Raw genomic sequence first — 21,447 nt, 5'->3', positions numbered from 1 at the left:
CATGTTGTATAGTGCCAGTATGAAGGTACCTTCAGCTCAGTTCTTGTACTGTCATCAAGAAGTCGTCAGGTTAACATTCTGGGCCTTCAGGGTAATTCTTTATTGACATTCTGTTGGCAGGTTACATCCAGATTCCTGTTCCGTCTCCAAGGTAACCCCAGGTTGCTGTGACTCCCTGCTGGGGGTCAGAGGTCTTGTGGAGGCTCCTCAGCAGCTCACCCAAATTGCACACTGGGAGAATCTCATTTACATACTCCTGGCATCCTCTCTCCTTACCTCGTCAAAGCCCATTGGATGAGAAAGCCAGAGGTCCATCCCCTCTGACCTTCTCCTCCAATCGGTTTAGAGAAATAGAGAGGACGTGAGGAGTATGTAAATGAGATTCTCCCACGGCGTCCTCCAACACCAAAACACAGACTGATTTACCTAAATGAGGGACATTCTGTTCCCATAGGGCTTCTGCTTCTTGGGATTGTTTGCAGTTAAGAGAGCCGGTTAAGTGTACAAGAACATAAGGACAGAAACGGATTATAATAACATGGCAGCAGCTACAGAACCAAAACAGAAAAGAACACACATACTATGAGCAGTCTGGATGGTACCGTGTGTGTAGTACCCTGTTGTAGAGGTGTGTGCTGTGTTGTACCCTGTTGTAGAGGTGTGTGTGGTGTTGTACCCTGTTGTAGAGGTGTGTGTGGTGTTGTACCCTGTTGTAGAGGTGTGTGCTGTGTTGTACCCTGTTGTAGAGGTGTGTTGTACCCTGTTGTAGAGGTGTGTGCTGTGTTGTACCCTGTTGTAGAGGTGTGTGCTGTGTTGTACCCTGTTGTAGAGGTGTTGTGTTGTACCCTGTTGTAGAGGTGTGTGTTGAGTTTTACTCTGTTGTAGAGGTGTGTGTTGAGTTTTACCCTGTTGTAGAGGTGTGTGTTGTGTTGTACCCTGTTGTAGAGGTGTGTGCTGTGTTGTACCCTGTTGTAGAGGTGTGTTGTACCCTGTTGTAGAGGTGTGTGCTGTGTTGTACCCTGTTTTAGAGGTGTGTGCTGTGTTGTACCCTGTTGTAGAGGTGTGTGCTGTGTTGTACCCTGTTGTAGAGGTGTGTAGTACCCTGTTGTAGAGGTGTGTGTTGTGTTGTACCCTGTTGTAGAGGTGTGTAGAGGTGTGTGCTGTGTTGTACCCTGTTGTAGAGGTGTGTGCTGTGTTGTACCCTGTTGTAGAGGTGTGTTGTACCCTGTTGTAGAGGTGTGTGCTGTGTTGTACCCTGTTTTAGAGGTGTGTGCTGTGTTGTACCCTGTTGTAGAGGTGTGTGCTGTGTTGTACCCTGTTGTAGAGGTGTGTAGTACCCTGTTGTAGAGGTGTGTGTTGTGTTGTACCCTGTTGTAGAGGTGTGTGCTGTGTTGTACCCTGTTGTAGAGGTGTGTGTTGTGTTGTACCCTGTTGTAGAGGTGTGTAGTACCCTGTTGTAGAGGTGTGTGCTGTGTTGTACCCTGTTGTAGAGGTGTGTGCTGTGTTGTACCCTGTTGTAGAGGTGTGTGTTGAGTTGTACCCTGTTGTAGAGGTGTGTGCTGTGTTGTACCCTGTTGTAGAGGTGTGTGCTGTGTTGTACCCTGTTGTAGAGGTGTTGTACCCTGTTGTAGAGGTGTGTGCTGTGTTGTACCCTGTTGTAGAGGTGTGTGCTGTGTTGTACCCTGTTGTAGAGGTGTTGTACCCTGTTGTAGAGGTGTGTGCTGTGTTGTACCCTGTTGTAGAGGTGTGTGTTGTGTTGTACCCTGTTGTAGAGGTGTGTTGTACCCTGTTGTAGAGGTGTGTGGTGTGTTGTACCCTGTTGTAGAGGTGTGTGTTGTGTTGTACCCTGTTGTAGAGGTGTGTTGCACCCTGTTGTAGAGGTGTGTGGTGTGTTGTACCCTGTTGTAGAGGTGTGTGCTGTGTTGTACCCTGTTGTAGAGGTGTGTTGTACCCTGTTGTAGAGGTGTGTTGTACCCTGTTGTAGAGGTGTGTGCTGTGTTGTACCCTGTTGTAGAGGTGTGTGCTGTGTTTTACTCTGTTGTAGAGGTGTGTGTTGAGTTTTACCCTGTTGTAGAGGTGTGTGTTGTGTTGTACCCTGTTGTTGAGGTGTGTTGTACCCTGTTGTACATTTACATTTACATTTAAGTCATTTAGCAGACGCTCTTATCCAGAGCCACTTACAAATTGGTGCATACACCTTATGACATCCAGTGGAACAGCCACTTTACAATAGTGCATCTAAATCTTTTAGGGGGGTGAGAAGGATTACTTACCCTATCCTAGGTATTCCTTGAAGAGGTGGGGTTTCAGGTGTCTCCGGAAGGTGGTGATTGACTCCGCTGTCCTGGCGTCGTGAGGGAGTTTGTTCCACCATTGGGGGCCAGAGCAGCGAACAGTTTTGACTGGGCTGAGCGGGAACTGTACTTCCTCAGTGGTAGGGAGGCGAGCAGGCCAGAGGTGGATGAACGCAGTGCCCTTGTTTGGGTGTAGGGCCTGATCAGAGCCTGGAGGTACTGAGGTGCCGTTCCCCTCACAGCTCCGTAGGCAAGCACCATGGTCTTGTAGCGGATGCGAGCTTCAACTGGAAGCCAGTGGAGAGAGCGGAGGAGCGGGGTGACGTGAGAGAACTTGGGAAGGTTGAACACCAGACGGGCTGCGGCGTTCTGGATGAGTTGTAGGGGTTTAATGGCACAGGCAGGGAGCCCAGCCAACAGCTAGTTGCAGTAATCAAGACAGGAGATGACAAGTGCCTGGATTAGGACCTGCGCCGCTTCCTGTGTGAGGCAGGGTCGTACTCTGCGGATGTTGTAGAGCATGAACCTACAGGAACGGGACACCGCCTTGATGTTAGTTGAGAACGACAGGGTGTTGTCCAGGATCACGCCAAGGTTCTTAGCGCTCTGGGAGGAGGACACAGTGGAGTTGTCAACCGTGATGGCGAGATCATGGAACGGGCAGTCCTTCCCGGGAGGAAGAGGAGCTCCGTCTTGCTGAGGTTCAGCTTGAGGTGGTGATCCGTCATCCACACTGATATGTCTGCCAGACATGCAGAGATGCGATTCGCCACCTGGTCATCAGAAGGGGGAAAGGAGAAGATTAATTGTGTGTCGTCTGCATAGCAATGATAGGAGAGACCATGTGAGGTTATGACAGAGCCAAGTGACTTGGTGTATAGCGAGAATAAGAGAGGGCCTAGAACAGAGCCCTGGGGGACACCAGTGGTGAGAGCGCGTGGTGAGGAGACAGATTCTCGCCACGCCACCTGGTAGGAGCGACCTGTCAGGTAGGACGCAATCCAAGCGTGGGCCGCGCCGGAGATGCCCAACTCGGAGAGGGTGGAGAGGAGGATCTGATGGTTCACAGTATCGAAGGCAGCCGATAGGTCTAGAAGGATGAGAGCAGAGGAGAGAGAGTTAGCTTTAGCAGTGCGGAGCGCCTCCGTGATACAGAGAAGAGCAGTCTCAGTTGAATGACTAGTCTTGAAACCTGACTGATTTGGATCAAGAAGGTCATTCTGAGAGAGATAGCGGTAGAGCTGGCCAAGGACGGCACGCTCAAGAGTTTTGGAGAGAAAAGAGAGAAGGGATACTGGTCTGTAGTTGTTGACATCGGAGGGATCGAGTGTAGGTTTTTTCAGAAGGGGTGCAACTCTCGCTCTCTTGAAGACGGAAGGGACGTAGCCAGCGGTCAGGGATGAGTTGATGAGCGAGGTGAGGTAAGGGAGAAGGTCTCCGGAAATGGTCTGGAGAAGAGAGGAGGGGATAGGGTCAAGCGGGCAGGTTGTTTGGCGGCCGGCCGTCACAAGACGCGAGATTTCATCTTGAGAGAGAGGGGAGAAAGAGGTCAGAGCATAGGGTAGGGCAGTGTGAGCAGAACCAGCGGTGTCGTTTGACTTAGCAAACGAGGATCGGATGTCGTCGACCTTCTTTTCAAAATGGTTGACGAAGTCATCTGCAGAGAGGGAGGAGGGGGGATTCAGGAGGGAGGAGAAGGTGGCAAATAGCTTCCTAGGGTTAGAGGCAGATGCTTGGAATTTAGAATGGTAGAAAGTGGCTTTAGCAGCAGAGACAGAGGAGGAAAATGTAGAGAGGAGGGAGTGAAAGGATGCCAGGTCCGCAGGGAGGCGAGTTTTCTTCCATTTCCGCTCGGCTGCCCGGAGCCCTGTTCTGTGAGCTTGCAATGAGTCGTCGAGCCACGGAGCGGGAGGGGAGGACCGAGAGCCGGCCTGGAGGATAGGGGACATAGAGAGTCAAAGGATGCAGAAAGGGAGGAGAGGAGGGTTGAGGAGGCAGAATCAGGAGATAGGTTGGAGAAGGTTTGAGCAGAGGGAAGAGATGATAGGATGGAAGAGGAGAGAGTAGCGGGGGAGAGAGAGCGAAGGTTGGGACGGCGCGATACCATCCGAGTAGGGGCAGCGTGGGAAGTGTTGGATGAGAGCGAGAGGGAAAAGGATACAAGGTAGTGGTCGGAAACTTGGAGGGGAGTTGCAATGAGGTTAGTGGAAGAACAGCATCTAGTAAAGATGAGGTCAAGCGTATTGCCTGGCTTGTGAGTAGGGGGAAGGTGAGAGGGTGAGGTCAAAAGAGGAGAGGAGTGGAAAGAAGGAGGCAGAGAGGAATGAGTCAAAGGTAGACGTGGGGAGGTTAAAGTCGCCCAGAACTGTGAGAGGTGAGCCGTCCTCAGGAAAGGAGCTTATCAAGGCATCAAGCTCATTGATGAACTCTCCAAGGGAACCTGGAGGGCGATAAATGATAAGGATGAGGTGTGAGGTAGAGGTGTGTGTTGTGTTGTACCCTGTTGTAGAGGTGTGTGCTGTTTGTACCCTGTTGTAGAGGTGTGTGTTGTGTTGTGTTGTACCCTGTTGTAGAGGTGTGTGCTGTGTTGTACCCTGTTGTAGAGGTGTGTAGTGTTGTGTTGTACCCTGTTGTAGTGGGTGTGTTGTGTTGTACCCTGTTGTAGAGGTGTGTTGTACCCTGTTGTAGAGGTGTGTAGTTTATCTCCAGTGTGTTAATGTCCAGTTGCGTAGCCTTCTTCCTGATGAAGGTGTTCAGGGCTGCCTGCTGCTACATACACACACACACACACACACACACACACACACACACACACACACACACACACACACACACACACACACACACACACACACACACACACACACACACACACACACACACACACACACACACACACACAGCATGCATGTGTCAGTAAATTAGTCAGCCAGTAGAGACATACAGCTCAAAAGATAAGAGACAGTCATGTGATGAGAAAGATTATTTTACCCGTCTCATCTCCTCTGTGAATGTCTGGGGCTTCAGGACAGACATGAGCTGTAGGGGACCAGTGGGGCCCAGTCTGGGGCTTCAGGGCAGAGATGAGCTGTAGGGGGACCAGTGGGGCCCAGTCTGGAGCTTCAGGGCAGAGATCAGCTGTAGGGGACCAGCTGGGTCCCAGTCTGGGGCTTCAGGGCAGAGATGAGCTGTAAGGGGACCAGCTGGGTCCCAGTCTGGGGCTTCAGGACAGAGATGAGCTGTAGGGGGACCAGCTGGGTCCCAGTCTGGGGCTTCAGGGCAGAGATGAGCTGTAGGGGGACCAGCTGGGTCCCAGTCTGGGGCTTCAGGGCAGAGATGAGCTGTAGGGGGACCAGCTGGGTCCCAGTCTGGGGCTTCAGGACAGAGATGAGCTGTATGGGGACCAGCTGGGTCCCAGTCTGGGGCTTCAGGGCAGAGATGAGCTGTAGGGGACCAGCTGGGTCCTAGTCTGGGGCTTCAGGGCAGATATGAGCTGTAGGGGGACCAGCTGGGTCCCAGTCTGGAGCTTCAGGGCAGAGATGAGCTGTAGGGGTACCAGCTGGGTCCCAGTCTGGGGCTTCAGGGCAGAGATGAGCTGTAGGGGGACCAGTGGGGCCCAGTCTGGAGTTTCAGGGCAGAGATGAGCTGCAGGGGGACCAGCTGGGTCCCAGTATGGGGCTTCAGGGCAGAGATGAGCTGTAGGTGGGGCCCAGTCTGGAGTTTCAGGGCAGAGATGAGCTGCAGGGGGACCAGCTGGGTCCCAGTCTGGGGCTTCAGGGCAGAGATGAGCTGTAGGGGACCAGCTGGGTCCCAGTCTGGGGCTTCAGGGCAGAGATGAGCTGTAGGGGGACCAGCTGGGTCCTAGTCTGGGGCTTCAGGGCAGATATGAGCTGTAGGGGGACCAGCTGGGTCCCAGTCTGGAGCTTCAGGGCAGAGATGAGCTGTAGGGGTACCAGCTGGGTCCCAGTCTGGGGCTTCAGGGCAGAGATGAGCTGTAGGGGGACCAGTGGGGCCCAGTCTGGAGTTTCAGGGCAGAGATGAGCTGCAGGGGGACCAGCTGTGTCCCAGTCTGGGGCTTCAGGGCAGAGATGAGCTGTAGGGGGACCAGCTGGGTCCCAGTCTGGGGCTTCAGGGCAGAGATGAGCTGTAGGGGGACCAGCTGGGTCCCAGTCTGGGGCTTCAGGGCAGAGATGAGCTGTAGGGGTACCAGCTGGGTCCCAGTCTGGGGCTTCAGGGCAGAGATGAGCTGTAGGGGGACCAGTGGGGCCCAGTCTGGAGTTTCAGGGCAGAGATGAGCTGCAGGGGGACCAGCTGGGTCCCAGTCTGGGGCTTCAGGGCAGAGATGAGCTGTATGGGGACCAGCTGGGTCCCAGTCTGGGGCTTCAGGGCAGAGATGAGCTGTAGGGGGACCAGCTGGGTCCCAGTCTGGAGCTTCAGGGCAGAGATGAGCTGTAGGGGTACCAGCTGGGTCCCAGTCTGGGGCTTCAGGGCAGAGATGAGCTGTAGGGGGACCAGTGGGGCCCAGTCTGGAGTTTCAGGGCAGAGATGAGCTGCAGGGGGACCAGCTGGGTCCCAGTCTGGGGCTTCAGGGCAGAGATGAGCTGTAGGGGGACCAGCTGGGTCCCAGTCTGGGGCTTCAGGACAGAGATGAGCTGTATGGGGACCAGCTGGGTCCCAGTCTGGGGCTTCAGGGCAGAGATGAGCTGTAGGGGGACCAGCTGGGTCCTAGTCTGGGGCTTCAGGGCAGATATGAGCTGTAGGGGGACCAGCTGGGTCCCAGTCTGGAGCTTCACGGCAGAGATGAGCTGTAGGGGTACCAGCTGGGTCCCAGTCTGGGGCTTCAGGGCAGAGATGAGCTGTAGGGGGACCAGTGGGGCCCAGTCTGGAGATCCAGGGCAGAGATGAGCTGCAGGGGACCAGCTGGGTCCCAGTCTGGGGCTTCAGGGCAGAGATGAGCTGTAGGGGACCAGCTGGGTCCCAGTCTGGGGCTTCAGGGCAGAGATGAGCTGTAGGGGGACCAGCTGGGTCCCAGTCTGGGGCCTCAGGGCAGAGATGAGCTGTAGGGGTACCAGCTGGGTCCCAGTCTGGGGCTTCAGGGCAGAGATGAGCTGTAGGGGGACCAGTGGGGCCCAGTCTGGAGTTTCAGGGCAGAGATGAGCTGCAGGGGGACCAGCTGGGTCCCAGTCTGGGGCTTCAGGGCAGAGATGAGCTGTATGGGGACCAGCTGGGTCCCAGTCTGGGGCTTCAGGGCAGAGATGAGCTGTAGGGGGACCAGCTGGGTCCCAGTCTGGAGCTTCAGGGCAGAGATGAGCTGTAGGGGTACCAGCTGGGTCCCAGTCTGGGGCTTCAGGGCAGAGATGAGCTGTAGGGGGACCAGTGGGGCCCAGTCTGGAGCTTCAGGGCAGAGATGAGCTGTAGGGGGACCAGCTGGGTCCCAGTCTGGGGCTTCAGGGCAGAGATGAGCTGTAGGGGGACCAGCTGGGTCCCAGTCTGTGGCTTCAGGGCAGAGATGAGCTGTAGGGGGACCAGTGGGGCCCAGTCTGGGGCTTCAGGGCAGAGATGAGCTGTAGGGGGACCAGTGGGGCCCAGTCTGGAGCTTCAGGGCAGAGATGAGCTGTAGGGGGACCAGCTGGGTCCCAGTCTGGGGCTTCAGGGCAGAGATGAGCTGTAGGGGGACCAGCTGGGTCCCAGTCTGGGGCTTCAGGGCAGAGATGAGCTGTAGGGGGACCAGCTGGGGCCCAGTCTGGGGCTTCAGGGCAGAGATGAGCTGTAGGGGGACCAGTGGGGCCCAGTCTGGAGCTTCAGGGCAGAGATGAGCTGTAGGGGGACCAGCTGGGTCCTAGTCTGGAGCTTCAGGGCAGAGATGAGCTGTAGGGGGACCAGCTGGGTCCCAGTCTGGAGCTTCAGGGCAGAGATGAGCTGTAGGGGGACCAGTGGGGCCCAGTCTGGGGCTTCAGGGCAGAGATGAGCTGTAGGGGGACCAGTTGGGTTGGTCCTGTCCTCGCTCTTGCAGGGTCCAAAGACTTTCTCGGTCTACACTGCATACTCTTCTGCAGGGCTTTTTCTGTGTCTCCCTCTGTCCTTCAGGGTCTTCCTCTGCAGGGCTTTCCTTCTCTCCCTCTGTCCTTCAGGGTCGGGGCTTCCCTCTGCAGGGCTTTCTCCTGTCTCTCCCTCTGTCCTTTAGGGTTGGGGGCTTCCCTCTGCAGGGCTTTCTCCTGTATCTCCCTCTATCCTTCAGGGTTGGGCGGCTTCCCTCTGCAGGGCTTTCTCCTGTCTCTCCCTCTGTCCTTCAGGGTTGGGGGCTTCCCTCTGCAGGGCTTTCTCCTGTCTCTCACTCTGTCCTTTAGGGTCGGGGGCTTCCCTCTGCAGGGCTTTCTCCTGTCTCTCCCTCTATCCTTCAGGGTTGGGCGGCTTCCCTCTGCAGGGCTTTCTCCTGTCTCTCCCTCTGTCCTTCAGGGTCGGGGTGCTTCCCTCTGCAGGGCTTTCTCCTGTCTCTCCCTCTGTCCTTCAGGGTTGGGGGCTTCCTCTGCAGGGCTTTCTCCTGTCTCTCCCTCTGTCCTTCAGGGTCGGGGTGCTTCCCTCTGCAGGGCTTTCTCCTGTCTCTCCCTCTGTCCTTCAGGGTCGGGGGCTTCCCTCTGCAGGGCTTTCTCCTGTCTCTCCCTCTGTCCTTCAGGGTCGGGGGCTTCCCTCTGCAGGTATTTCTCCTGTAGAGGGAAATATTTCCCCCTCATCAATCTACACACAATACCCCATAGTGACAAAGTGAAAACAGGTTTTTCAAAAATGTTGCTAATTTATTTTTAAAATAATAACAGTAAGTATTCAGACCCTTTGCTATGAGACTTGAAATTGAGCTCAGGTGCATCCTGTTTCCATTGATAATCCTTGAGATGTTTCTATAACTTGATTGGAGTCCACCTGTGGCAAATTCAATTGATTGGACATGATTTGGAAAGACACACACCTGTCTATATAAGGTCCCACAGTTGACTGTGCAAAAACAAGATCACGTTTGGAACCACCAAGACTCTGCCTAGAGCTAGCCTCACAGCCAAACTGAGCAATCAAGGGAGAAGGGCCTTGGTCAGGAGGTGACCAAGAACCCAATGGTCACTCTGACAGAGCTCCAGAGTTTCCCTGTGGAGATGGGAGAACCTTTGTTAGAGGAATTTAGTTCGGCTTGTTGGCTTCAGATGACAGGGACAGATATTTAGATCCTGCTCGAAGGACCAATTGTTAGAGGAATTTAGTTCCTATGTGTTCATTAACCAATTCAATTAAAACACTCTGTCCGTTTCTAAGAATTTGTTATGTTCTTATTTACATAAAATAGACAAGAGACCAGTCATCAACATTAACCAATAGTGTTTATTCTCGAGAGCTCTGCTGATAATACCATGTACATTGGTTTATATACATCACATTTTGTCATAAATGTCCCTCCTCCTCTCAGATACAATGGCAATATAGTTCACAAGCCTTCTCACATTGTCTGCCACCTGTTAAACAACAACCTACTACAAGCCCCTCCCTGGGTGGGGACAGAATGTCCTGTAAGGAACACAGTATTCCAGCCGGTCAGACGATAGCTCCATTAGTTTCTAACAAGGAACAGAAAGTCCTTGTTCTAATTCTTGACTAAAACTACACACATTATATTCAGTGTTTTGATTATAATACGATTCATTCATACAATGACAGGGTAGTATTCTGTTTAGTTATAGTTCTACGTTAAATGTATACATGATTTAGTCATTATTCATAAAAATCCCCTAACAATCCACACTTAGACTAAATATTATACACACAAGCACACATCTATTTTTATTAGATAACAATCCACACTTAAACTAAAAATTAAAAATCACACCTATTTTTATTAGAAATATCTCTAGTTATCCAAATTCAACCAACAAAGACCAATATATATATTTACATTGACTGTTCTAGGACAGAATCATACCTCTTCTTATCAGGATTGTCATTATAATCTTTATCAAAGAAACAGTCTAAACATCAAAAATGGTCTCCTCCAACATAGGCTCCTCGTATGTGAATGAGCCGGGTCCATCTACTAGATCTGGAGTCATGTATTCATCATTCTACTGGTCAGAGCTCGGAATCGGTCCCTATCTCACCTTCTGTTGTCTCATCGATTTCTCCAGAGTCCTGGAGATGAGACCTTTCACGCACATCCACACAAAACTAACACAGTCACACAGGTGAAGGTTGCCCACAACACAGGGATCATTACATTTATTCATTTCCCAAACACACTATCAAACCAATTTGTTAGAGCATTATCTACCACCGAGTTCTCTGCCAGAGCCTTGGTCACTGATCCGTCTGGAGCTGTGTCATTTTGGGATGAAAGTACAACATTCTGTTCTGAACCTCATACACCCCCAGCCTTTTCAACCATTAACATGTCCAAGGCTTTTCTATTCCGACATCCCATCAACCTAGTTGCAGCTGTTATCACCAGAAGATGCTTGATTCCAATCCAGAACCCATCAGGTAATCTCCTTGGAACTCCCATGATATCAATGTAAACTCTAGGGTCAAAAAGATCCTGACAGAGCACTCCTTCTCTCTCTTCGACCTGGCTCTGGGTAAGGGTGAAGAGCAGGCCTAGCTGCACTAGTGCACAACTACCGGTCCAATTGGTAGGCAGGTTATGTCACAGTCTCACACCCCCACAAACCACCAGACATCCACTCATCTGCCAGTCAAGTCCCTCATTGTCTTGTCGGTTGTAACATTCTCTGTCCTATTGCATGTTCTTACTTCCCCTACGTCCCATCCGTGTGTGATGTAGCGAGCCATACAATAATAATGTCCTTACTTCCCCTACGTCCCATCCGTGTGTGATGTATCGAGCCATACAATAATAATGTCCTTACTTCCCATCCTCTTCCCCTACGTCCCATCCGTGTGTGATGTATCGAGCCATACAATAATAATGTCCTTACTTCCCCTACGTCCCATCCGTGTGTGATGTATCGAGCCATACAATAATAATGTCCTTACTTCCCATACAATAATAATGTCGTCCCATCCGTGTGTGATGTATCGAGCCATACAATAATAATGTCCTTACTTCCCCCTCGTCCCATCCGTGTGTGATGTCGAGCCATACAATAATAATGTCCTTACTTCCCCTACGCCATACAATAATAATGTCCTTACTTCCCCTATGTCCCATCCGTGTGTGATGTAGCGAGCCATACAATAATAATGTCCTTACTTCCCTACGTCCCATCCGTGTGTGGAGTAGCGAGCCATACAATAATAATGTCCTTACTTCCCTACGTCCCATCCGTGTGTGGTGTGGCGAGCCATACAATAATAATGTCCTTACTTCCCCGTCCCATCCGTCCCATCCGTGTGTGGGAGTGCGAGCCATACAATAATAATGGCGAGCCATCCGTGTGTGATGTAGCAATAAATAATGTCCCATCCGTACTTCCCCCCTACGTCCCATCCGTGTGTGATGTCCTTACTTCCCCTACGCCCATCCGTGTGTGATGCCATACAATAATAATGTCCTCCTGTAACTGTGAAAGGGGGAAGTCTGGATGTAATGGGCATATGGGGAAATAGATAATGCAGTTCAATGCAACTGTCACTGTCTGGCTTCCCTGCCCTCATGACCATTCAGGTCCGTGAGAGCTGGAATTATTACTGGTTGGTAGGTGATCAAATACTTATTTCATGCAATAAAATGCAAATTAATTACTTAAAAATCATACAAATGTGATTTTCTGGATTTTTGTTTTAGATTCCGTCTCTCACAGTTGAAGTGTACCTATGATAAAAATGACAGACCTCTACATGCTTTGTAAGTAGGAAAACCTGCAAAATCGGCAGTGTTTCAAATACTTGTTCTCCCACTGTATATGTGCTTGTCTATTTAAACAGTCATCTTTCTCTCCTTTCTTATTTCACAGACACTAGTCAATGCTACTATTTCGACCTGATTGTGCAGAATAATTTCCGGGAAATGTTTCCGTGTTTAACACCTCAGTTCCTGAAACCAACTAAGTTTTACTCCACTCAGTAACTTATCTACCCATTCTGTGTCACTCCTATCTTGCTCATTTCCTGACCACCCTTCTCCACTTTCTCCTCTCTGCTCTCAAACCCTCAAGGTCTCAGCAGTGCGGGGAGGGTTCCTCCATCTGCACCTTCCTCCTCTCTGTCTGTCGCTCTTTCTCATAACAGTCCGTAACAACTATGTGTTGTTTCCAAATATTAACTAAGTGTCTCACTGTTTGGCTTTATCTGAACTCATGGATTTCTTGGAAAAACATGTCTATGGTGGCAATTTCTAAAGTCCTTACGTAGGTTAATTAAGGTTATCTCGATCTTATCAATAATCCTGAATCACAGCAGATGTCATTTATACCTGTCCTGTTGGCCTTGATTAGGTTCTAAATACTTAACATAAGTCTACCATTAATCCAGGGCTATGCCATTTCTTTATTTTCATTGGTTCAAATTACAATTATGTCAAAGAGCTATAAACTCCATCATAATTAAGTTACCTTAAAATCAGTATCACAAATGACCACACATTCTTTATCCAAATGGCCCTCCCCTGAGGCTGATCAGACCACAAGGGAATGCCACGATAGAGGTCAAAGGTCATGCCACCTTTTACAGCCGTGTTCCATTCTATATTAGACATATTAAAGAACCCTTTATCTAAATATTTCAAGTGTTTAATTCAAACTCAGAAAACAAAACCTCTAATATTCTATATGTGTGTACCACTTTAAGATATTGTGTCTCTAGGAAAATGGAAATCTCCCTAATGTTTACTACAAACAAAACCTAATAATAATGATAATTCTATTTTACTCCCTCAAATCATTAGTTTTACATTTCCTCAATGGTTATATCTAAGATCCCATTCAGTCTCTCTTCAAATAGTCTCCCAAAATGCTTGGTAGGAACACCCTGCCATTAGACACACAACTGTGATAAACGTGCACTGTCCCTTTAAAATAAAATGAACTCAACCTGCAATCCACTTTGCTGACCTGTCATGGTTCCACGTAATGGAAACAGATTATAATGTTAGTATATCTTAACTTCCTGTTAAATTTCACTGGTGTTACCTAAACAATCAAACCAAAAATCAATAAATCGGGAACTATTCACTATTCATAAAACTTTTACGATTCAACTATTCAGACCTCCCTCTCTTATAGCCAAATATAGCCCAGTGAGCGCCACCAACCAGTGATTTTGTTGCTAGTTTTAGCATCTTTCCAGACTACCCTGACGAATTTAGCTACTTAAAAAAAATTTATTTGGAACTTTTAACAACTTTTTGATTAGTGACTCAAAGCTATAATGAACGCATTCCCCTCTAAATGACAAAAACAATTGTCTCTGTCACCCTCAGTCACCACATCATTGCCTGGCTGCAAAAGTGCATTGTGAGTGCCGTCAGCAGCAGGCTGAGCGCCCGTGCCCAGGCAGCAGCAACTTCAGCGAACTGCAAATCAATGTTGGCTGACTGCAGCAGCAGTAGTACGGGTTCGACAAGCCAAACCCAATTAATCACAAATGTTTGACCTTGAACAGAACTTACAACATCAGTCAACTTCTCTCAATCAAAACTGTACTGCCAAAAGTACAGAAAAGAGTGTACCTGAACAACTGTCAAATCAATTTGAGTAACGTTATTGTGTATTCAACGTAATGACGCAGTTTTACGTTATCACGCAACAATTCAACCTACCTCTAGGCAAAGATATGATTGAGTCTGCTTTAATCCTATCGTAAAAGTAAAATCAAACTTTCCAACTTTCTCTAATCCAAAATGTAAACGTACCATGTACTTCACTAAATTTATAACGTATGTCAGTCAATCCATAAGAATAATAACATTTCGATGGGCACAACTCTATCGTAATGATCTCTTCGTTATTATTTAGAATTCATTAGATTTAGGTAACTGTCTCTTCTATGATTCAGCATTTTATATACGACTCCATTCCTAATACGTTATTCCAGCGGGGTATTTAGGCAAGACAGCGTATTCCAACGTCATCGCCCCGCTATTATTTATAATGATTGGTCTTTCAATTTAACCTAAACAAGCTATTAAAACGTTCCGTTTCTGTCCTAAACAAACACTACCTAACCGTATCTCTCCCGGCAAAACATATCAGTATTTGAATTATAATCAGAATACATTTTAGTCTATCGGTGTCAAGGCTGAGATACGAACCTGAGTCTCTCTCAGTGTAGGTAAGAGTTCCACCGCTCGACCACCATCACTATTGGAATGACAGAGCCTTCCCGCCAATAGTCGCAAACTCAGGCACCTAGACAATTCCCTGAAAATAGCCCTAATTTAAAGGTCCAAGCTCTTCCCCAGCGAGGATCTCTCTCTCTCTCTCTCTCTCTCTCTCTCTCTCTCTCTCTCTCTCTCTCTCTCTCTCTCTCTCTCTCTCTCCCCTCTGTCCTGGGGTTCCCCTTTTACAGCCGCTCAAGCCTTTTCTCATCTTCTTCTATGTGTATGTGCTTTTTGCCTTCTATGTGTGTGTTCTTTTCTACCACTATCCAATTACTATAGTTATGTTCTACATGTACTATAAAAATCTAACTTTCATTAAATCACACATGTAAGATACCAAATTAAAGCTACAGTACACTCGTTGTGAATCCAGCCAACATGTCAGATTTCAAAAAGGCTTTTCGGCGAAAGCATAAGATGCTATTATCTGATGATAGCACAACAGTAAACAAAGCGAGAATTTCACCCTGCAGGCGCTACGCAAAACGCAGAAATAAAATATAAATCATGCCTTACCTTTGACAAGCTTCTTTTTCTTGGCACTCCAATATGTCCCATAAACATCACAAATGGTCCTTTTGTTCGATTAATTCAGTCGATATATATCCAAAATGTCCATTTATTTGGCGCGTTTGATCCAGAGAAACACAGCTTTAAACTTTCGCAACGTCACTACAAAATATCTAAAAAATTACCTGTAAACTTTGCCTAAACATTTCAAACTACTTTTGTAATACAACTTTCATTCAAGATGGCCGTACTTCATTCATTACACAAAGGAATATAACCTCAACCAGTTTCCGAAGACTGGTGACATCCAGTGGAAGCGGTAGGAACTGCAAACAAGTCCCTTAGAAATCTAGTTTCCCAATGAAACCTCATTGAATAGACAGTGACCTCAAAATAAAATATCTGAATGATTTGAATGATTACTATATCCCGCCTTAATAACCCCATTGGCCTCCAAAGGCACTAGGATCTATTAAGATATTTTCATTTATCGTAGTGCACCTTAACTCAGGTCATTTCAGACCTGCCGCGTTATCGATATTGGTTTACTAAAACCCAATGTATTTATGGTTTACAAAACCTCGCATGAATCTGTTTGGAATATCGTTAAGCTCCCATTATTGATCAATTCTAAAACTTAGAACGTCAAATCAAAGATATCTTAATTCATTCCCCCCAAATTCGAGAATAAAGACCTGGTCTCGCAGACCGGGAAAAGCAATGCCGGTTGGATCACCGTTCCTGTCAACCTGGGGTGTATACCGGCCTGTTATAGAGCCCCAATTTTCAGGGGACAGGACTTTGTTTTACGGGACCACGGACCGCCCGTGCACGGTTCTTGGCTTCTTACTTTCAGAGACAGGAACAGATATTTAGATCCGGCTTCGAAGGACCAAATGTTAGATGAATTTAGTTCTTATGTTAAAATCCTTAACCAATTAAATTAAAACACTCTGCCCGTTTCTAAGAATTTGTAAGGTTCTTATTTGCATGAAATGGACAGAGACCAGTCATCACCATTAACCAATAGTGTTTATTCTCGAGAGGTCTGCTCATAATACCATGTACATTGGTTTATATACCTCACATTTTGTCATAAATGTCCCTCCTCCTCTCAGATACAATGGCAATATAGTTCACAAGCCTTCTCACATTGTCTGCCACCTGTTAAACAACAACCTACTACAAGCCCCTCCCTGGGTGGGGACAGAATGTCCTGTAAGGAACACAGTATTCCAGCCGGTCTGACGATAGCTCCATTCGGTTCTAATTCTTGACTAAGACTACACACATTATATTCAGTGTTTTGATTATAATACGATTCATTCATTCATACAATGACAGGGTAGTATTCTGTTTAGTTATAGTTCTACGTTAAATGTAGATATAATTTAGTCATTATTCATATAAATCCCATAACACCTTCCAGAAGGACAACCATCTCTGCAGCACTCCACCAATCAAGCCTTTATGGTAGAGTGGCTAGATGGATGCCCCTCCTCAGTAAAAGGCACATGACAGCCCACTTTGAGTTTGCCGAAAGGCACCTAAAGGACTCTCAGACCATGAGAAACAAGATTCTCTGATCTGATGAAATCAAGATAGAACTTTTTGGCCTGAATGCCAAGCGTCACTTCTGGAGGGAACCTGGCACCATCCCTACGGTGAAGCATGGTGGTGGCAGCATCATGCTGTGGGGACGTTTTCAGCAGAGAGGAACTGGGAGACTAGTCAGGATTGAGGGAAAGATGAATAGAGCAAAGTACAGAGAGATCCTTAATGAAACCCTGCTCCAGAGCAGTCAGGACCTCAGATTGGGGTGAAGGTTCACCTTCCAACAGGACAACGACGCTAAGCATACAGCCAGGAAAAAACAGGAGTCTCTGAATGTCCTTGGCCCAGCCAGAGCCCGGACTTGAACCCAATCGAACATCTCTGGAGAGATCTAAAAATATCTGTACATCGACGCTCCCCATCCAACCTGACAGAGCTTGAGAGGATCTGCAGAGAAGAATGGGAGAAACTCCCCAAATACAGGTGTGCTAAACTTGTAGCGTCATACCCAAGAAGACTCAAGGCTGTAATCGCTGCCAAAGGTGCTTCAACAAAGTACAGAGTAAAGGGTCTGAATACTTATGTAAATGTTATCAGTTATTTCTTTGGTTTATAAAATTGCCAACATTTCTAAAAACCTATTCATGCTTTGTCATTATGGGGTATTGTGATGTCATTATGGGGTATTGTGATATAATTATGGGGTATTGTGATGTCATTATGGGGTATTATGATGTCATTATGGGGTATTGTGATGTCATTATGGAGTATTGTGTGTAGATTGACGAGGGTAAAAACAAACAATTGAATCCATTTTACAATGAGGCTGTAACTTCAAAAGTCAATGGGTCTGAATACTTTCTGAATGCCCTGTAAGCCTTTTCAGAATTGACATTTTTACAAGTATCGACTGATGGTGACTCAATTTTGTTGCTAGCAAATTACGCAACCAGTTATCAAAACTCAACTCCGCTTCGATGTAAGCGAACGGAGTTCAGCATTCCTCTGCTAATGTTGTGATTGGTTCAGGCATTATAAATGTAAAACTGACTGAATGTACTTGTTACTCTGTATTTAGTATGTTTACATTGCATGAACACTTTCCCTGGCTGAGCTATAATGACTGTGTTGTAACTGTTTGTGATGATATGAAAGAGGGTTTTATTGTTGCAGCGTATAACCCAGGAAGTTGTTCTAATGTTTACTGAACACATAAGGAAGGGGTGGTCAAGGACTGAGAAAACCATGACGCTTGTTTGCTTTTAACAGTGTTGTAATGTGAAACTTTAAAACAAGAATTCAAAAATAAATGGCTGTTTTGTACTGCAGTTGGAATTGTATTTTCTTCTAGACGAAGGTGACCTCATTATAATACAGATGATCAGTGACACTCACTGTAGGTCACAGGCTGCAATCCACTTCCTCATTGGGCTGTCTCGATGCAAAACAAGTTCATTACACAGGGAAATGGGTGCGATTTCTGATGTGCTCAGTCACACGACCAGCATGAGGGTACCTTTAGCTCAGTTATTGTACTGTCGTCAGGGTAACCCCAGATTCCTGTTCTGTTGCCAAGGTAACCCCAGGTTGCTTTGTGCTCTCCCCCTGGCATGCTGTTATTCCCATATCCTACTTGGAGTGTCAGAGGGCTTGGGGAGGCCCTTTAGCAACTCTCTGAACAGACACACAGCGTTTGACAACACATGAGAACACAGGTTACTTCAAACCATATTTTTTTTCAGGGACTGCTGGTAGTTTAGATTGTCCTGAAACGGTAGAAACTGAAAATAATAACATAGCTAAGATGGGAATGTATTGACGAGACAGAAGCATGAAGGAACACTGCATATGAAGAGCCTTTACTCTATGTGTAGTCTGTCTTCCTCTGTTGTACCCTGTTGTAGAGGTGTGTTGTACCCTGTTGTAGAGGTGTGTTGTACCCTGTTTTAGAGGGGTGTTGTACCCTGTTGTAGAGGGGTGTTGTACCCTGTTGTAGAGGTGTGTGTTGTGTTGTACCCTGTTGTAGAGGTGTTGTGTTATACCGTGCTATGGAGGTGTGTTGTACCCTGTTGTAGAGGGGTGTTGTGCCCTGTTGTAGAGGGGTGTTGTACCCTGTTGTAGAGGTGTGTGTTGTGTTGTATGTACCCTGTTGTAGAGGTGATGTGTTATACCCTGCTATGGAGGTGTGTTGTACCCTGTTGCAGAGGGATGTGTATGTGTTGTGTTGTACCCTGTTGTAGAGGTGTGTGTGTGTGTGTGTGTGTTGTACCCTGTTGCAGAGGTGTGTGTTGTACCCTGTTGCAGAGGTGTGAGTTGTACCCTGTTGTATAGGTGTGTGTGTAAATACAATGAGACTAAGCTAGAGTAGACCCAACAGAACATATATCGTTCCTATACCCAGACAACGTGTCTGTCTCACGTGTCTCATCTCCTCTGTGAAAGTATTCATCTTCAAGGCAGAAGTGAGCTGTAAACTGACATGCTCTGGTCCTCACACTCCCTCTTTTCCTTCTGCCTCTTCCTTCCGGCCTCCTCCTGAGGGCTGCTCTCCCCCCGAGGGCTGCTCTCTCTAACCTTGTACGTGAAAGAAAGAAAATGTTGACGCAATTGTGTATCCCCAAACTTTGTGATGAATTAGCTAGCTTTTAGAATAAAAATACTTTTGCTAGCTACACACCCACAACTACAACAGAAGCAACCATTTTCTTCTTGTGAGCGCAGTGCCGCTACCAATGATTATTCACCGCCACCTGGTGGAGTGGAGTGGGATTGAGGAAGGGGGTCCAAAAAATGAAAAGTTCACATTTTGAAACACTTTTGGCAAACCTCAGTTTATCTGCCTGCTTACATTATTTTATATGGCTACTTAAATATGGTCCCCAATCAGAGACAACGATAAATAGCTGCCTCTGATTGGGAACCAATCTAGGCAACCATAGACATATAAACACCTAGACCTACAAAAACCCCTAGACAATACACAACTACACAAACCTCCCTTGTCACACCCCGACCTAACCAAAATAATAAAGAAAACAAAGATAACTAACTCATTTTCCTTCCCTGTGTTTTTTGAGAGGCGGAAACAGATTTCACCTCCCAAAATGGAATGTGTAGATCTAGTGGCATGTTGGAAAAGAATGCAAGATGCCATACCTGTGCAGAGCTCTTCTTAATCATGGATCTGAGGGCAGGGCTGGGCTGTGTGACCAGCTGATCATGGTTCTGAGGGCAGGGCAGGGCTGGGTGACCAGCTGATCATGGATCTGAGGGCAGGGCAGGGCAGGGCTGTGTGAACAGCTGATCATGGTTCTGAGGGCAGGGCTGTGTGAACAGCTGATCATGGATCTGAGGGCAGGGCTGGGCTGTGTGACCAGCTGATCATGGATCTGAGGGCAGGGCAGGGCTGGGTGACCAGCTGATCATGGTTCTGAGGGCAGGGCAGGGCTGGGTGACCAGCTGATCATGGATCTGAGGGCAGGGCTGGGCTGGGTGACCAGCTGATCATGGTTCTGAGGGCAGGGCTGGGTGACCAGCTGGTCATGGATCTGAGGGCAGGGCTGGGCTGGGTGACCAGCTGATCATGGACATGAGGGCAGGGCAGGGCTGGGTGACCAGCAGATCATGGATCTGAGGGCAGGGCAGGGCTGGGTGACCAGCAGATCATGGATCTGAGGGCAGGGCAGGGCTGGGTGACCAGCAGATCATGGATCTGAGGGCAGGGCAGGGCTGGGTGACCAGCTGATCATGGATCTGAGGGAAGGGCAGGGCTGTGTGAACAGCTGATCATGGTTCTGAGGGCAGGGCAGGGCTGGGCTGGGTGAACAGCTGATCATGGATCTGAGGGCAGGGCAGGGCTGGGCTGTGTGACCAGCTGATCATGGTTCTGAGGGAAGGGCAGGGCTGTGTGAACAGCTGATCATGGATCTGAGGGCTGGGCAGGGCTGGGTGACCAGTTGATCATGGTTCTGAGGGAAGGGCAGGGCTGGGTGACCAGCTGATCATGGTTCTGAGGGCAGGGCTGGGCTGGGTAACCAGCTGATCATGGTTCTGAGGGCAGGGCAGGGCTGGGTGACCAGCTGATCATGGTTCTGAGGGCAGGGCTGGGCTGGGTGACCAGCTGATCATGGATCTGAGGGCAGGGCAGGGCTGGGTGACCAGCTGATCATGGATCTGAGGGCAGGGCAGGGCTGGGTGACCAGCTGATCATGGTTCTGAGGGCAGGGCAGGGCTGGGTGACCAGCTGATCATGGATCTGAGGGCAGGGCTGGGCTGGGTGACCAGCTGATCATGGTTCTGAGGGCAGGGCTGGGCTGGGTGACCAGCTGATCATGGATCTGAGGGCAGGGCTGGGCTGGGTGACCAGCTGATCATGGACCTGAGGGCAGGGCAGGGCTGGGTGACCAGCAGATCATGGATCTGAGGGCAGGGCAGGGCTGGGTGACCAGCAGATCATGGATCTGAGGGCAGGGCAGGGCTCGGTGACCAGCAGATCATGGATCTGAGGGCAGGGCAGGGCTGGGTGACCAGCTGATCAAGGATCTGAGGGAAGGGCAGGGCTGTGTGAACAGCTGATCATGGTTCTGGGGGAAGGGCAGGGCTGGGTGACCAGCTGATCATGGTTCTGAGGGCAGGGCTGGGCTGGGTAACCAGCTGATCATGGTTCTGAGGGCAGGGCTGGGCTGGGTGACTAGCTGATCATGGATCTGAGGGCAGGGCTGGGCTGGGTGACCAGCTGATCATGGTTCTGAGGGCAGGACTGGGCTGGGTGACCAG

The 21,447-nt window shown here is 48.7% G+C and overlaps 1 protein-coding gene and 2 long non-coding RNA genes across 57 annotated transcripts in view; 1 reads left to right on the top strand and 2 right to left on the bottom strand.

Annotated features, from left to right (window-relative positions):
* LOC118372979 (moesin-like) overlaps window positions 1-377 on the bottom strand; it is a 40,817-nt gene extending 40,440 nt beyond the window's left edge. For all 50 annotated transcript variants that reach the window (XM_052487792.1, XM_052487789.1, XM_052487793.1 and 47 more), the window contains exon 1: window positions 30-377. The gene's annotated coding sequence lies outside the window, so the exon portion shown is untranslated. The remainder of the gene's footprint in view (window positions 1-29) is intronic.
* A 49-nt stretch (window positions 378-426) lies between these two features.
* On the top strand, window positions 427-2,197 carry LOC127913741 (uncharacterized). Of its 6 annotated transcripts, none has more exons than XR_008086616.1 (5): window positions 427-605; window positions 749-1,000; window positions 1,214-1,349; window positions 1,664-1,910; window positions 1,941-2,197. It is a non-coding gene; the product is annotated as an uncharacterized LOC127913741 (long non-coding RNA). The 6 variants fall into 6 exon arrangements; XR_008086617.1 differs by having other exon boundaries at window positions 1,583-1,910; XR_008086614.1 differs by having other exon boundaries at window positions 1,214-1,492; window positions 1,694-1,910.
* A 6,216-nt stretch (window positions 2,198-8,413) lies between these two features.
* LOC127913740 (uncharacterized) lies at window positions 8,414-14,689 on the bottom strand. Its single transcript, XR_008086613.1, has 3 exons — window positions 14,539-14,689; window positions 9,123-9,212; window positions 8,414-8,998 (listed from the first exon to the last, which is right to left on the bottom strand). It is a non-coding gene; the product is annotated as an uncharacterized LOC127913740 (long non-coding RNA).
* Between the last annotated feature and the right edge of the window lie 6,758 nt (window positions 14,690-21,447).

This window comes from Oncorhynchus keta, chromosome 30, assembly GCF_023373465.1.
Source record: "Oncorhynchus keta strain PuntledgeMale-10-30-2019 chromosome 30, Oket_V2, whole genome shotgun sequence".
Classification (NCBI taxonomy): Eukaryota; Metazoa; Chordata; class Actinopteri; order Salmoniformes; family Salmonidae; genus Oncorhynchus; species Oncorhynchus keta.
The sequence above is the reverse complement of the archived record's forward strand: the minus strand, read 5'-3'. Positions and strand labels throughout refer to the sequence as shown.